The following is a 14,923-nucleotide window of genomic DNA, read 5'->3' as shown; positions in this document are numbered from 1 at the left end:
GGTACAGTGGATAGAGTGCAGACCTGGGATGCTGAGGACTCCGGCCCGAAACCCCAAGGTCACTGAATTCAGCGTGGGATCATAAACATGATCTCATGTTTGCTGGCTTGGGCCCAAAGGCTACTGGTTTGAAGCCTAAGATCACTGGCTTCAGCAAGGGGTCACTGGCTCAGCTGGAGCCCCCCAGTCAAGGCACCAAGAAAAGATAATTCAGAGAATCCTAGTGACCAACATCTGTGGTTCCCATACTGGCTTCTTAAGCAGTTTTGTGGGGGACAGGTTCTTGTGAATTTATCAGAGTGTCTGTCTCATCGACTGGCAGAGCCACAGCTTTAAATGTAGCAAAAGTATAGAGGGCAGGGTATGCAAAGCAAAAAACTGACCAAAATAAATTGGAAACGCATCCTGAAGAAGTCAAATACAGAGAGAAGGTCTTGCCAAGGGTTCAGTATCGGATAGTCTACAGCAGAAATTGTTGAAGAAAAGGGATCAATTATCAGCCCTTAGAATATTGCTTATTGAACAGATTGTTGAAGTAATGGAAGAAGAGGAAGAAGAAAATCCAGCACATCTGTTAAGCTGGCATCAAATAGTGATTCTTTCAACAAGCTTTACTTTATAATCATGATATTACTAAGAGTACAGACCCTGTATTGTTCCTGTAATAAAGAACTAAGGAGCAAGCAGCAGGCATTGCCACAGGCATAGCAAGTAAGGCTTCAGCGACAACCCCTGGAGAAGCCTGTGTCTTGCTCCAGTACCCCAGCTCCTCTAACACTTGGATGAAGAGTGGCTGGTGGCCCCCTAGGCAGCACTGCTCCGGGGAGGGGCTCCTGGATACACAGCCATGTCAAATGAACTTCTTCCCTAAATGGAGTATGTTGTAGATTTGACAAATAATTATTGTTTCTGGTAAGAAAAACTTGTTCATTGGGTTTCATACATAGCCTGGCCAGATAGCTCGATTGGTTGGAGCATTGTCCTGAAGCACAGAGGTTGCCAGTTTGATTCCCAGTCAGGGCACATACAGGAACAGATGAGTATTACTGTCTCTCTTGCTAAAATAAAAATATTTTTTTTTAAGTTTCATAGAGTAGTGGGTTTTTTTGTTTAAGTCTTTGGTATCCTGCGTTAGCTATTTTGCTGTTTCTGGGCTGGGCACCTTGATTTACAGACATTTATGTAGCTTATTAATGAAGCCTCCTGAAGGATTAATATAGCAAGTGGGAGCAGTGGTTTTCAGGATCAGCTAGGGATCCTGTTAGACATGAAGATTCCAAGGCCTCTCCCCTAGAGATGGTGGTGAGTTGATCTAGAGTATAAGTGGTTTTTTGTTTTGTTTTCCCAGCTAGGTGATTCTCATTTAGTATATCTGAGGCCACATTTTGACCCTGGGCTAGAGTCTGTTTTTGTGTGATCACTATTAAGTTGTACTTTGTTGCCTGACCAGCTGGTGGCGCAGTGGATAGAGCGTCGGACTGGGATGTGGAGGACCCAGGTTCGAGACTCCGAGGTCACCAGCTTGAGCGTAGGCTCATCTGGTTTGAGCAAAACTCACCAGCTTGGACCCAAGGTCGCTGGCTCAAGCAAGGGGTTACTCGGTCCGCTAAAGGCCCGCAGTCAAGGCACGTATGAGAAAGCAATCGATGAACAACTAAGGTGTCGCAACGAAAAACTGATGATTGATGCTACTCATCTCTCACTGTTCCTATCTGTCCCTGTCTATCCCTCTCTCTGACTCTGTCTGTCCCTGTAAAATAAATAAGTTGTACTTTGTTGTAAAACAGTACACATTACACTTCGTCGTGAATTCCATCCAGAATCTGAAAAGCTGGCTTTGGACATGGTTCATTCTGGAAACCATGCAGGAATATCAGCCTTGCACAATTCTACCTAGATTCTGAAAAGTGAAGGGGGTTCTCATAGTTTTTTTTCTGAATGTTCACAGTAAAAAATCTTGGAAGTTACAAAACCTGAAAATACAGCTTTATAAAGTTTTATATCCTGCATTTTAGAAGAAAAATCAGTTACTTGCATTGGAAGAGCAAATAGTTTACAAGGTTTAGTAAGAAAAACAGCATTCCTCCTATCCTACCTTTCCTGTCCTATTTCCCTGCCTGAAGTAGTCCCCTTTCGATCTCTTGGCAGATTCATTTGTTTTAAGCAAGTTTCCATGGCTCCTTGATGTTTTATTTAAGGCATTACCTTTCTTTTTTTTAATTTTTATTTTATTCATTTTAGAAAGGAGAGAGGGAGAGAGACAGACAGACAGAGAGAGAGAAGGGGGGGAGGAGCTGGAAGCATCAACTCCGATATGTGCCTTGACCAGGCAAGCCCAGGGTTTCGGACCGGCGACCTCAGCATTCCAGGTCGATGCTTTATCCACTGCGCCACCACAGGTCAGGCTAAGGCATTACCTTTTGACTTGAGTCTTTCCTGCCCACCCTGCACATACTCGCCCCACCCGTCTCCCTCATACTGTAGTTCTGTTCAGATCATACTCTGTTTACATTATTATGGCTGGATGTTTAACTCCCAGCTGAGTTGTGTAGTGGACTAGATGACTTTCTTGCAGAACTTTGTTTTCCCTTGAATTAATTTTCCACTTGGTTTTCTGTCCCCTTGTCACTAATTCAACTCCACACATCCCTAAAGATATTAGCACATCATTTATTTTATCAGTTTCTGGACCTGGTCCAATCTGGACTGGCTGTCCCTTGGGCCTAATGTGTTGCTGTCATTGTGGGCTCTCCCCACACCTCTGTTGACTCTCCTGTTTTTTTGTGTAACCCCTCTTGGCTAATTACTGCATGCTGGTAGAGTCCTGCTGTAGAAGGGGTATGTAGGAAGTAGTTTTTTGAGGCTGCATGTCTGAAAATGTCTCATGCTTGTTTTTTTGTTTGTTTGTTTGTTTGTTTTTATTTTTTTTTTAATTTATTCATTTTAGAGAGGAGAGAGAGAGAGGAGAGACAGAGAGAGAGAAGGGGAGAGGAGCTGGAAGCATCAACTCCCATATGTGCCTTGACCAGGCAAGCCCAGGGTTTCGAACCGGCAACCTCAGCATTTCCAGGTTGATGCTTTATCCACTGTGCCACCACAGGTCAGGCCTCATGCTTGTTTTGATTGGGTATGAAATGCTAGGTTGGGATTTTCCTCTAGAATTTTGAAGGCATCATTTTTTATCTAGCATCTTGTGCTGCTTTAGAGAAGTCTGAAGCTGTTCCGAGTCCTGACTCTTCTGTTGCCAGTGTTCTGAAATTTCACAGTGACTTGCCTTGGGGAAGGTCTGTTTTCATGCATTTGCCAGGCCCTTGATGAGAACCCTTTCAGAATAGACTCTCATCCATAATTTATTTTAATATTTTATTTATTGATTTTAGAGGGGGGAGAGAGAGAAAAGTGGAGTAGGAAGCATCAACTTTTAGTTGCTTCTGGTATGTACCTTGACGGTGCAAACCCAGGGTTTCTAACCGACAACCTCAGTTTTCCAGGCCAACACCTTATCCACTGCACCACTCCAGGTCAGGCTCGTCCTTTATTTTGGGGAAAGTTTCTTGAATTATTTTTTAATGATTTTCTTCCTTTGTTTTTCTGATTTTTCTTCCTGGATTTCACATTAAGGCAGATGTTGGATCTCCTGGACTTGCCTGTGTTTCTTTCCTCTCCTCTCCCTGCACTCCTCATTTTCTTATCTGATTTCCTTCATGGATGATTTCCCCAAGCTTATTCTCTGAATGTTCCTTTTAGTTTTTTTCTTTTCTTTTTTTTAAAGATTTTTTAAAAACAATTTATTTTAGAGCAGAGAAAGAGAGAAGGGGGGGAGGAGCAGGAAGCATCAACTCCCGTATGTATCTTGACCAGGCAAGCCCAGGGTTTCAAACCAGCAACCTCAGCGTTTCAGGTGGATGCTTTATCCACTGCGCCACCTCAGGCCACATGTATTTTTTTTTTTATTAGTACCCTGTAGGAGGGTTCCAGTATCTTATCTCTGAGGATAGTAACATGTTTTGTTAAGCCCTTCATCTCCCTGCCTAGTATATTTTGTTCCTTTTTTTTTATTATTTTTTTTACAGGGACAGAGAGGGATAGATAGGGACAGACAGACAGGAACGGAGAGAGATGAGAAGCATCAATCATCAGTTTTTCATTGCAACACCTTAGTTGTTCATTGATTGCTTTCTCATGTGTGCCTTGACCTTGGGGCTACAGCAGACCAAGTAACCCCTTGCTCAAGCCAGCGACCTCTGGTCCAAGCTGGTGAGCTTTTTTTTTTTTTTTTTTTTGCTCGAGCCAGATGAGCCCGCGCTAAAGCTGGCGACCTCGGGGTCTCGTACCTGGTTCCTTCCACATCCCAGTCCAACGCTCTATCCACTGCGCCACCGCATGGTCAGGCTGTTTTGTTCCTTAAGATTTTATTTATTGCCTGACCAGGCAGTGGTACAGTGAAAAGGGTGTCAACCTGGGATGCTAAGGACCTAGTTTTGCAATCCCAACGTCACCAGCTTGAGCACAAGCTCTTCCAGCTTGAGCGCAGAGTTGGCAGCTTAAGCCCAAAGGTCGCTGGCTTGAGCAAAGGGTCTCTGGCTCATCTGGAGCGCCACTCCCTCCACACACACACACACACACACACACACACACACACACACACTCGAGGCATGTATGAGAAGCAGTGAACAACTAAAGTGCAACTATGAGTTGATGCTTCTCATTTCTGTTTTTTCCTGTCTGTCTGAACATTTGTCCTTTTCCGCTAAAAAAAAACAATTTTATTTCTTGATTTTTACAGAGAGAAGAGAAGGAGACACAGGGAGTAAGAGGTATCAGTTCATAGTTGCTTCAGTTTAGTTGTTCATTGGTTGGTTGATTGTGGTATATGCCTTGACCAGGCAAGCCCAGGGCTCCAAACCAGTGACCTCAGCATTCCAAGTTGATGTTCTATCTACTGCACCACTATAAGCCAGGTGTTGTGTTTTTTTTTGTATTTTTCGGAAGTTGGAAATGGGGAGGCAGTCAGACGACTCCCACATGCGCCCGACCGGGATCCACCCGGCATGCCCACCAGGGGGCGATGCCCTGCCCATCTGGGGCGTTGCTCTATTGCAACCAGAGCCATTCTAGCGCCTGAGGCAGAGGCCACAGAGCCATCAGCGCCCGGGCCAACTTTGCTCCAATGGAGCCTCTGCTACAGGAGGGGAAGAGAGAGACAGAGAGGAAGGAGACGGGGAGGAGTGGAGAAGCAAATGGGCGCTTCTGTGTGCCCTGGCTGGGAATCGAACCCGTGTTTGTGTTTTTTATGTTAGACTTTTCTTAGCTGCCTGGCAATCATTGGTAGTGTAATTATATTTAAGAGTAGGGTAGCCTGACCAGGTGGTGGCGCAGTGGATAGAGCATCGGACTGGGATGCGGAAGGACCCAGGTTCGAGACCCCGAGGTCGCCAGCTTGAGCGCTGGCTCATCTGGTTTGAGCAAAGCTCACCAGCTTGGACCCAAGGTCGCTGGCTCCAGCAAGGGGTTACTCGGTCTGCTGAAGGCCCATAGTCAAGGCACATATGAGAAAGCAATGAACAACTAAGAAGTCGCAATGAAAAACTAATGATTGATGCTTCTCATCTCTCTCCGTTCCTGTCTGTCTGTCCCTGTCTATCTCTGCCTCTGTAAAAATAAATAAATAAATAAAAATTAAAAAGAAAAAGAAAAACTATTTTTTTTAAAAAAGAGTAGGGCAGCCTGACCTGTGGTGGCGCAGTAGGATAAGGCGTCGACCTGGAACACTGAGGTTGCCGGTTCGAAACCCTGGGCTTGCCTGGTCAAGGCACATATGGGAGTTGATGCTTCCTGCTCCTCCCCTTTCTCTCCCTCTCTCTCTCTCTCTCTTTCTCTCTCCCCTCTCTCTAAAAATCAATAAATAAAATATTTAAAAAAAAAAAAAAAAAGTAGGGCATTAAAAAGAATATGTATATGTAAGGTGATCAGATTGAATTTGGGGGGTAAATTCCTAATGTCCACACCTTTAGGACTTCCTCTCAGGCTGGTCAGATTTCCTGGAGAAAATGTCCCATTTATTGTCAGGGGGGAGAAGGCTGGGGAGTTTCTGAGTTGTACGATGTCCAGATTCACAGTCTTGTGGGTCTCTGGAAGGGCCGCCTAGTCCAGAAAGCTTTAGCCCCCTAAAGGATAAGGTTCCAACTTTTTCCAAGATTGGGGAGGAACAGTCTCAAGATCATATGGAAGTCTGAATATTTAAGCAAGTTCTTTTTATTTTTCAATTACAGTTAACACAAGTTCTCTTTTTTTTTTTTTTCTGAAGCTGGAAACGGGGAGAGACAGTCAGACAGACTTCCACATGCGCCCGACTGGGATCCACCCGGCACGCCCACCGGGGGCAACGCTCTGCCCACCAGGGGGCGATGCTCTGCCCCTCCGGGGCCTCGCTCTGTTGAGACCAGAGCCACTCTAGCGCCTGGGGCAGAGGCCAAGGAGCCATCCCCTGTGCCCGGGCCATCTTTGCTCCAATGGAGCCTCGCGGGAGGGGAAGAGAGAGACAGAGAGGAAGGAGAGGGGAAGGGGTGGAGAAGCAGATGGGCGCTTCTCCTATGTGCCCTGGCCGGGAATCGAACCCGAGATTTCTGCGCGCCAGGCCAATGCTCTACCACTGAGCCAACCGGCCAGGGCACAAGTTCTCTTTTTAAAAAACTTACTTAAAAAAAAAATATATATATATATAATATATATATATATATATATATATATATATATATATATATATATTACTTTATAATGGAAAACAACTTGGCAAGATAAGATCTTTAACAGCCTGACCAGGCGGTGGCACAGTGGATAGAGCATCGGACTGGGATGACGAGAACCCAGGTTCAAGACCCTGAGGTCATCAACTTGAGCGTGGGCTCATCTGGTTTGAGCAAAAGCTCACCAACTTGAACCCAAGGTCGCTGGCTCGAGCAAGGGGTTACTTGGTCTGCTGAAGGCCTGCTGTCAAGGCACATATGAGAAAGCAATCAATGAACAACTAAGGTGTCGCAATGCACAACGAAAAACTAATGATTGATGTTTCTCATCTCTCGGTTCCTGTCTGTCTATCCCTCTCTCTGGCGCTCTCTCTGGCTCTGTCAAAAAAAAAAAAAAAGAAAAAGATCTTGAACAAAGGATGAGCTCCTAAGAAGATAACTCTCTCAAATCAATAAAATAAACAAAAAAAACCTGATTTTTTTCCCGCCTGCTTCTGGCCTACATGGAGGTAATACCTGCACTTACCCTAATGATGAAAACTACAAAACTCAGACACTGAAAGAGCCAAGGGTGGGAAAATATCATGTGGCACCCTGATTGCTGACCTGGGTTGAGTCAGAGCTGAGTTTAGAGAGGCCAAGGCAGCTGGAGTTCACTGGACAGAATACTAGAGATGGAAAGCTACACAGGGCCAGATCTACAGAAGGTCCCTCTTGAATATTCAAAATACTGACCAGCACATGAGTGTAAGAAATGTTAAGGCCCTGGCTGGTTGGCTCAGCAGTAGAGCGTCACCCAGTGTGTGGAAGTCCCAGGTTCGATTCCCCGCCGGGGCACCACAGGAGAAGCACCCATCTGCTTCTCCACCCTTTCCCCTCTCCTTTCTATCTCTTTCCCTCCCGCAGCCAAGGCTCCATTGGAGCAAGTTGGCCCAGGTGCTGAGGACGGCTTCATGGCCTCTGCCTCAGGCACTAGAATGGCTCGAGTTGCAGTAGAGCAAATCCCCAGATGGGCAGAGCATCGCCCCCTAGTGGGCATGCCAGGTGGATCTGGGTTGGGTGCATGTGGGACTCTGTCTGCCTCCCCCTGCTTCTCACTTTGGAGGAAAAAAAATGTGTTCACACCTGTAGAGAGTGTTTATTACTAGAGTTTGAGACCCTGGCTAGGTCACTCAGTGGATAAATCATCATCCTGGTGTGCCAAGGTCAGGGATTTGATCCTGGTCAGGGTACCAACAAAAGGCGATCAATGAATGCACAACAAAATGGATCAACTGGAAAGCCAGTAGACAGGGCCACCATCACAGCCGCCTGGCCTGTGCAGGTTCGCATTTGATTCGGACAGATGACGGTAATGAAACAACAGAGCCAAGAACTGGTGGGCCATTACCTTTTAATCCTGCACCCAGCAGGCAAGAAATACACACAGTGGGAAAACACTTCCCTTTCCATTCAGGGCTCCCAAAGCTACTGACTTATCCGAGTTTCCTAGAATCAAAGGTTTCTAGCTCACCAGCTTTATTCACCTCAGTTCTCCATCTCTCTGCAAAAACTCTGCACTAACTGGCTTCTCCTTAGCACTCCGCCATCTTGGCTGCTTCTCCTTGCCTCCCGTGGCCTTTCTCTGCTCTCCTGCAATGCTAGTTTCAGGAACCGAGCAAGAGAGCAAGCCCCAGTCTACCCCATCTTATAGTGTAGAAATCAAAACCTTTAAGCCAATGTACAAATAAGAAAGTCTCTGAGCCTGACCTGTGGTGGCGCAGTGGATAAAGCGTCGACCTGGAAATGCTGAGGTCACCGGTTCGAAACCCTGGGCTTGCCTGGTCAAGGCACATATGGGAGTTGATGCTTCCAGCTCCTCCCCCCTTGTCTCTCTCTGTCTCTCTCTCTCCTCTCTCTCCCTCTCTGTCTCTCTCTCCTCTAAAAATGAATAAATAAAAAAAATAAAAAAAAAATTTAAAAAAAAAAAAAAAGAAAGTCTCTGATACAAAGCCACTTATCTGAGGCATAAATGGGATTCCTCATGAGAGTGCACCACCCCTATCATGCAACAGTCAAGGGTGTGGGAAAAAGCTTAGTGTTGAGAAGATCTTAGTATTAAAAGGGTGGGAAAGGCTTAGTCTTAAAATTAAGCCTTAGGTGCCTGACCAGGTGGTGGCGCAGTGGATAGAGCGTCGGACTGGGATGCGGAAGGACCCAGGTTCGAGACCCCGAGGTTGCCAGCTTGAGCGCAGGCTCATCTGCTTTGAGCAAAGCTCACCAGCTTGGACCCAAGGTCGCTGGCTTGAGCAAGGGGTTATTCGGTCTGCTGTAGCCCCACAGTCAAGGCACATATGAGAAAGCAATCAATGAACAACTAAGGTGTTGCAATGCGCAATGAAAAACTAATGATTGATGCTTCTCATCTCTCCATTTCTGTCTGTCTGTCACTGTGTATGCCTCTCTCTGTCTCTATAAAAAATAAATAAATAAAAATTAAGCCTTAGGCTATAACAACCCTGCCTGCTTACAGCCTGTCCCCCATACTCAATGCAAACTATAAGTGAGCAAACATATATATCATATTTACAAACTTATTTGACCAACAACAACTAAGTGGAACAAGTTGATGCTCCCTCTCTCTCAAAAAAAAGTTTAAAAAGAAAAGGTTGCTGTTGGGCAGATGAAATATATTATGCTCACTTTGTTAAACATGGTGCTGCCCACGTGGAAGCCTTCGCCCAAGTGATATTAATGTGTGTTGGGGGCGGGCTGTGGGCAGGCAGGATCCTTGTAGCCTGGGGCTTGGTTTTAGGACTAAGCCTTTCCCACCCTTTTTTTTTTTTTTTTTTTTTACAGGGACAGAGTGAGAGTCAGAGAGAGGGATAGATAGGGACAGACAAGAACGGAGAGAGATAAGAAGCATCAATTATCAGTTTTTCATTGCCGTTGCGACAACTTAGTTGTTCATTGATTGCTCTCATATGTGCCTTGACCACAGGCCTTCAGCAGACCAAGTAACCCCTTGCTCAAGCCAGTGACCTTGGGTCCAAGCTAGTGAGCTTTTTGCTCAAACCAGATGAGATTGCCGCGTTCAAGCTGGCAATCTCGGGGTCTCGACCCTAGGTCCTCTGCATCCCAGTCCGACGCTCTATCCACTGCGCCACCACCTGGTCAGGCTCCCACCCTTTTTTTTTTTTTTTTTTTTTTTACAGAGACAGAGAGAGAGTCAGAGTGAGGATAGACAGGGACAGACAGACAGGAACAGAGAGATGAGAAGCATCAATCATTAGTTTTTCGTTGCGCATTGCGACATCTTAGTTGTTCATTGATTGCTTTCTCATATGTGCCTTGACCACGGACCTTCAGCAGACCGAGTAACCCCTTCCTTGAGCCAGAGACCTTGGGTCCAAGCTGGTGAGCTTTTTGCTCAAACCAGATGAGCCCACGTTCAAGCTGGCGGCCTCGGGGTCTCGAACCTGGGTCCTCAGCATGTCAGTCTGACGCTTTATCCACTGCGCCACCGCCTGGTCAGGCTCCCACCCTTTTTGATGTGGGGTGGACTTAGTATCAGAGACTTCCCTATTTTGTATATTGGATTAAAGGTTTTGATTTCTGCACTATAAAGTGAGGCAGACTGGGAGCCTGCTCTCTCGGTTCCTGAGATTAGCATTAGAGAGTAGAGCAGAGAAAGGCCACGTGGAGGAGGCCAGGAGAAGCAACCAAGATGGTGGCGTGCTGAGTGAGAAGCCAGTGTGCAGGGAGAAGGAAGGAGATGGGGAACAGAGGTGAATAAGTCTGGTGAGCTAGAAACCTTTGATTCTAGGAAACTCGGATAAGTCAGTAGCTTTGTGAGCACTGAATGAGTGGGTTTTGGAGCCCAGTGTGTGTTTTTACTTGCCCGCCGGGTGCAAGCTAGGATTAAAGATGATGGCCCACCAGTTTTTGGCTCTGTAAGGCCAGGAACCGCCATCGTGGCCATTCACATGCAGGTTCCCATTGGATTCGGGCAGATGATAAAGAAATGGCGGAGTCAGAGGATGGTGGGTGTATGGCCAGGAGCCATGGCTGTCACTATCAAAGCAGCCGCCTGGCCCATGCAGGTTCCCATTGGATTCAGGCAGATGGTAAAGAAACGGCGGAGTCGGAGGATGGTGGGCCATCCTATTTATTGGTGTCTCACCAAGACAGGCAAACCACAAAAGAAGACAAGGGAAAAGCAGAAAACCAGCTTTTCCCATGAAGGGCAAGGGATCAAGGAAGCCCCTGCAATCGTGATAGCAGGAACTGAGTGAGCCAGCTCCTGGTCTGTCCCACTTTATAGTGTAGAAAACCAAAATCCCTTAATCCAATATACAAACAAGGAAGTCTCTGATACAAAGTCACTTATCCAAGGCATAATTGGATTCCTCATGAGAGTGCACCACCCAGATCATACAATCAGTCAAGGGTGTGGGGAAAAGCTTAGTCCTAAAACCAAACCTTAGGCTACAACGACCTGGCCTGCTTATAGCCTGTCCCCCACACCCAATATAAGTCACAAGCGAGCAAACATATATATCATATTTACAAACTTATTTGACCAACAGTGGGCCATCCTATTTATTGGTGTCTCACCAAGACAGGCAAACCACAAAAGAAGACAAAGGAAAAGCAGAAAACCAGCTTTTCCCATGAAGGGCAAGGGATCAGGGAAGCCCCTGCAATTGTGATAGCAGGAACTGTGTGAGCCAGCTCCTGGTCTGTCCCACTTTATAGTGTAGAAAACCCAAAACCCCTAATCCAATATACAAACAAGGAAGTCTCTGATACAAAGCCACTTATCCAAGGCATAATTGGATTCCTCATGAGAGTGCACCACCCAGATCATACAATCAGTCAAGGGTGTGAGGAAAAGCCCAGTCTTAAAACTAAACCCTAGGCTACAACGACCCTGCCTGCCCACAGTCCGTCCCTCATACCCAACACAAACCACAAGCGAGCAAACAGAAGTGTGGCAGGGGCTGGATAAATGGCCTCAGGGGCCGCATGCGGCCCATGGCCCGTAGTTTGGGGACCCCTGCTCTAGACTTTAAGGGTGGTCTCTAGTTTTTCAGTACCTGACCCAGGTTGATTTAGGGCAGGGGAAATAATGACTTGGTGGGGTTTTTTTTGTTTTTTTTTTTTAATTAATTTATTTATTTATTCATTTTAGAGAGGAGAGGGAGAGATAGAGAGGAGAGACAGAGAGAGAGAAGGCGGGGAGGAGCTGGAAGCATCAACTCCCATATGTGCCTTGACCAGGCAAGCCCAGGGTTTCGGGCCGGCGACCTCAGCATTTCCAGGTCTACGCTTTATCCACTGCGCCACCACAGGTCAGGCAATGACTTGGTGTTTGACAGTTAGATAGAGGTGGCTGGGAACAGACCTTGGGTTGGTTAATTTGCATATGGAAGTTGTTTACTATTTTCTTTTTTTATTTTTTTTTTTATTTTTTATTTTTTTTAGAGACAGAGAGAGGAATAGACAGAGACAGACAGACAGGAATGGAGAAAGATGAGAAGCATCAATCATTAGTTTTGCCTTGCGACACCTTAGTTGTTCATTGATTGCTTTCTCATATGTGACTTGACTGTGGTGTTACTGCAGACCGAGTAACCCCTTGCTCGAGCCAGCGAGCTTGGGTCCAAGCTGGTGAGCTTTGCTCAAACCAGATAAGCCCGCATTCAAGCTGGTGAACTCGAGGTCTCGAACCTGGGTCCTTTGCATCCCAGCCTGACGCTCTATCCACTGTGCTACGGCCTGGTCAGGCTGTTTACCATTTTCTAGGAGTTGACTTTACTTTGGGAGAGGCAGTCTTCAGGTTTAGCAAGGAAGGCCCTAACATGTCAAAACATCATAAAAATTAAATTTAAAAAAAATTAAAAATGATTAATACAAGTATTCAGGAAAGTTGTGCCTCATAAATGAGGAATAATTAGCCCTAGTCTGAGCACTGCTCTGGACTTGCCTGGCAACTCATAAAAACAAGACTTGAAAGGATCCAACTGTTTCCAGGCCAGTTAGCTGCATCCTAGAACAAAGCTCAAAGGACTTATAAAAATATAAAAAATGCCCAGCGCCCTACAAGGTAAAATTTACAATGTTTGGCATTCAATCAAAGATTACCAAGCATGCAAAATTGCAAGAAAGCCCAATCTGTTGTGGAATAATAAAAACAGACTTAAAACTGACACAAATGGTAGAATTAGCACAAAAGGACATCAAAACTTAACTGTATATTCAAAAAGTTAAGTAGTGGGATAGAGAAGTTAAAAAGGAGAAGGGGCGCCTGACCAGGCGGTGGCGCAGTAGATAGAGCGTCGGACTGGGATGCGGAAGGACCCTGGTTCGAGACCCCGAGGTCGCCAGCTTGAGCGTGGGCTCATCTGGATTGAGCAAAACTCACCAGCTTGGACCCAAGGTCACTGGCTTGAGCAAGGGGTTACTCGGTCTGCTGAAGGCCCACGGTCAAGGCACATATGAGAAAGCAATCAATGAACAACTAAGGTGTCGCAATGCGCAACGAAAAACTAATGATTGATGCTTCTCATCTCTCTGTTCCTGTCTGTCTGTCCCTGTCTATCCCTCACTCTTGACTCTCTGTCTCTGTAAAAAAAAATAAAAAAAAAATAAAAAAAAGGAGGAGGGGCACTGGCCGGATAGCTCAGCTGGTCAGAGCATAGTCCCAAAGTGCAGAGGTTGCCCATTCGATCCCCGGGGTCAGGGCACCTACAGGAATAGCTTGATGTTCCTGCCTCTCTCTCTCTCTTCCTCTCTCGCTAAAATCAATAGTAAAAAAAAAATAATAATTAAAAAAAAGGAAGGAAGGGGAAAGGGTAGGAGGAAGAAGGAAAGGAGGAACTTGTATAGCTGGATGGAATTAACATCGATTAGACATTGCAGTAGAAAAGATTAGTGAATTTTAAGGCATGGTTACAAAAGCTACCTAAAATGAAACACACACACACACACACCAATCTGAAAAAGAGCTATGGGACAATGTCAAGTTGCCAACTATGTGGTTAGTTGGAGTTCCCAAAAGAGAGACAACAAGGGGGTCAGAAAAATTATTTGAAGACATAATGGCACCCTACCTGGCAAGTAATACCCAACTACAGGCTTCCTGTAAGAAACACATTTTAGTTTTTATTTTTTAAAAATGTATTGGCCTGGCCCTGGCCGGTTGGCTCATGGTAGAGCGTCGGCCTGGCGAGCGGGGGACCTGGGTTCGATTTCCGGCCAGGGCACATAGGAGAAGCGCCCATTTGCTTCTCCACCCCCCCCCCCTTCCTCTCTGTCTCTCTCTTCCCCTCCCGCAGCCAAGGCTCCATTGGAGCAAAGATGGCCCGGGCGCTGGGGATGGCTCCTTGGCCTCTGCCCCAGGCGCTAGAGTGGCTCTGGTCGCGGCAGAGTGACAACCCGGAGGGGCAGAGCATCGCCCCCTGGTGGGTAGAGCTTCGCCCCTGGTGGGCGTGTTGGGTGGATCCCGGTCGGGCGCATGCGGGAGTCTGTCTGACTGTCTCTCCCCGCTTCCAGCTTCAGAAAAATACAAAAAAAAAAAAAAAATGTATTGGCCTGACCAGGCTGTGGCACAGTGGATAGAGCGTCAGACTGGGATGTGGAGGACCCAGGTTTGAGACTCCGAGGTTGCCAGCTTGAGCACAGGCTCATCTGGATTGAGCAAAACTCACCAGCTTGGACCCAAGGTCGCTGGTTCGAGCAAGGGGTTACTCGGTCTGCTGTAGCCTCCGGTAAAGGCACATATGAAAAATCAATCAATGAACAACTAAGGTATCGCAATGAAAAACTGATGATTGATGCTTCTCATTTCTCTCTGTTCCTGCCTGTCTGTCCCTATCTCTCTCTCTGTCTCTGTAATAATAATAAAAAAAAAAGTCTGAGGATCCTTATGAAAGTTTCTGAATAAAAGGTAATTAAAAAAAAATAATAAAATAGCCTAACCAGGTGGCACAGTGGATAGAGCGTCAGACTGGGATGCAGAGGACCCTGAGACTCCAGCAAGGGGTTACTCAGTCTGTTGAAGGCCCGTGGTCAAGGCACGTATGAGAAAGCAATCAATGAACAACTAAGGTGTTGCAATGCGCAATGAAAAACTAGTGATTGATGCTTCTCATCTCTCTCCGTTTCTGTCTGTCTATCCCTCTCTCTCACTCTCT

This window comes from Saccopteryx bilineata, chromosome 2, assembly GCF_036850765.1.
Source record: "Saccopteryx bilineata isolate mSacBil1 chromosome 2, mSacBil1_pri_phased_curated, whole genome shotgun sequence".
Classification (NCBI taxonomy): Eukaryota; Metazoa; Chordata; class Mammalia; order Chiroptera; family Emballonuridae; genus Saccopteryx; species Saccopteryx bilineata.
Note: the sequence above shows the minus strand (reverse complement) of the source record.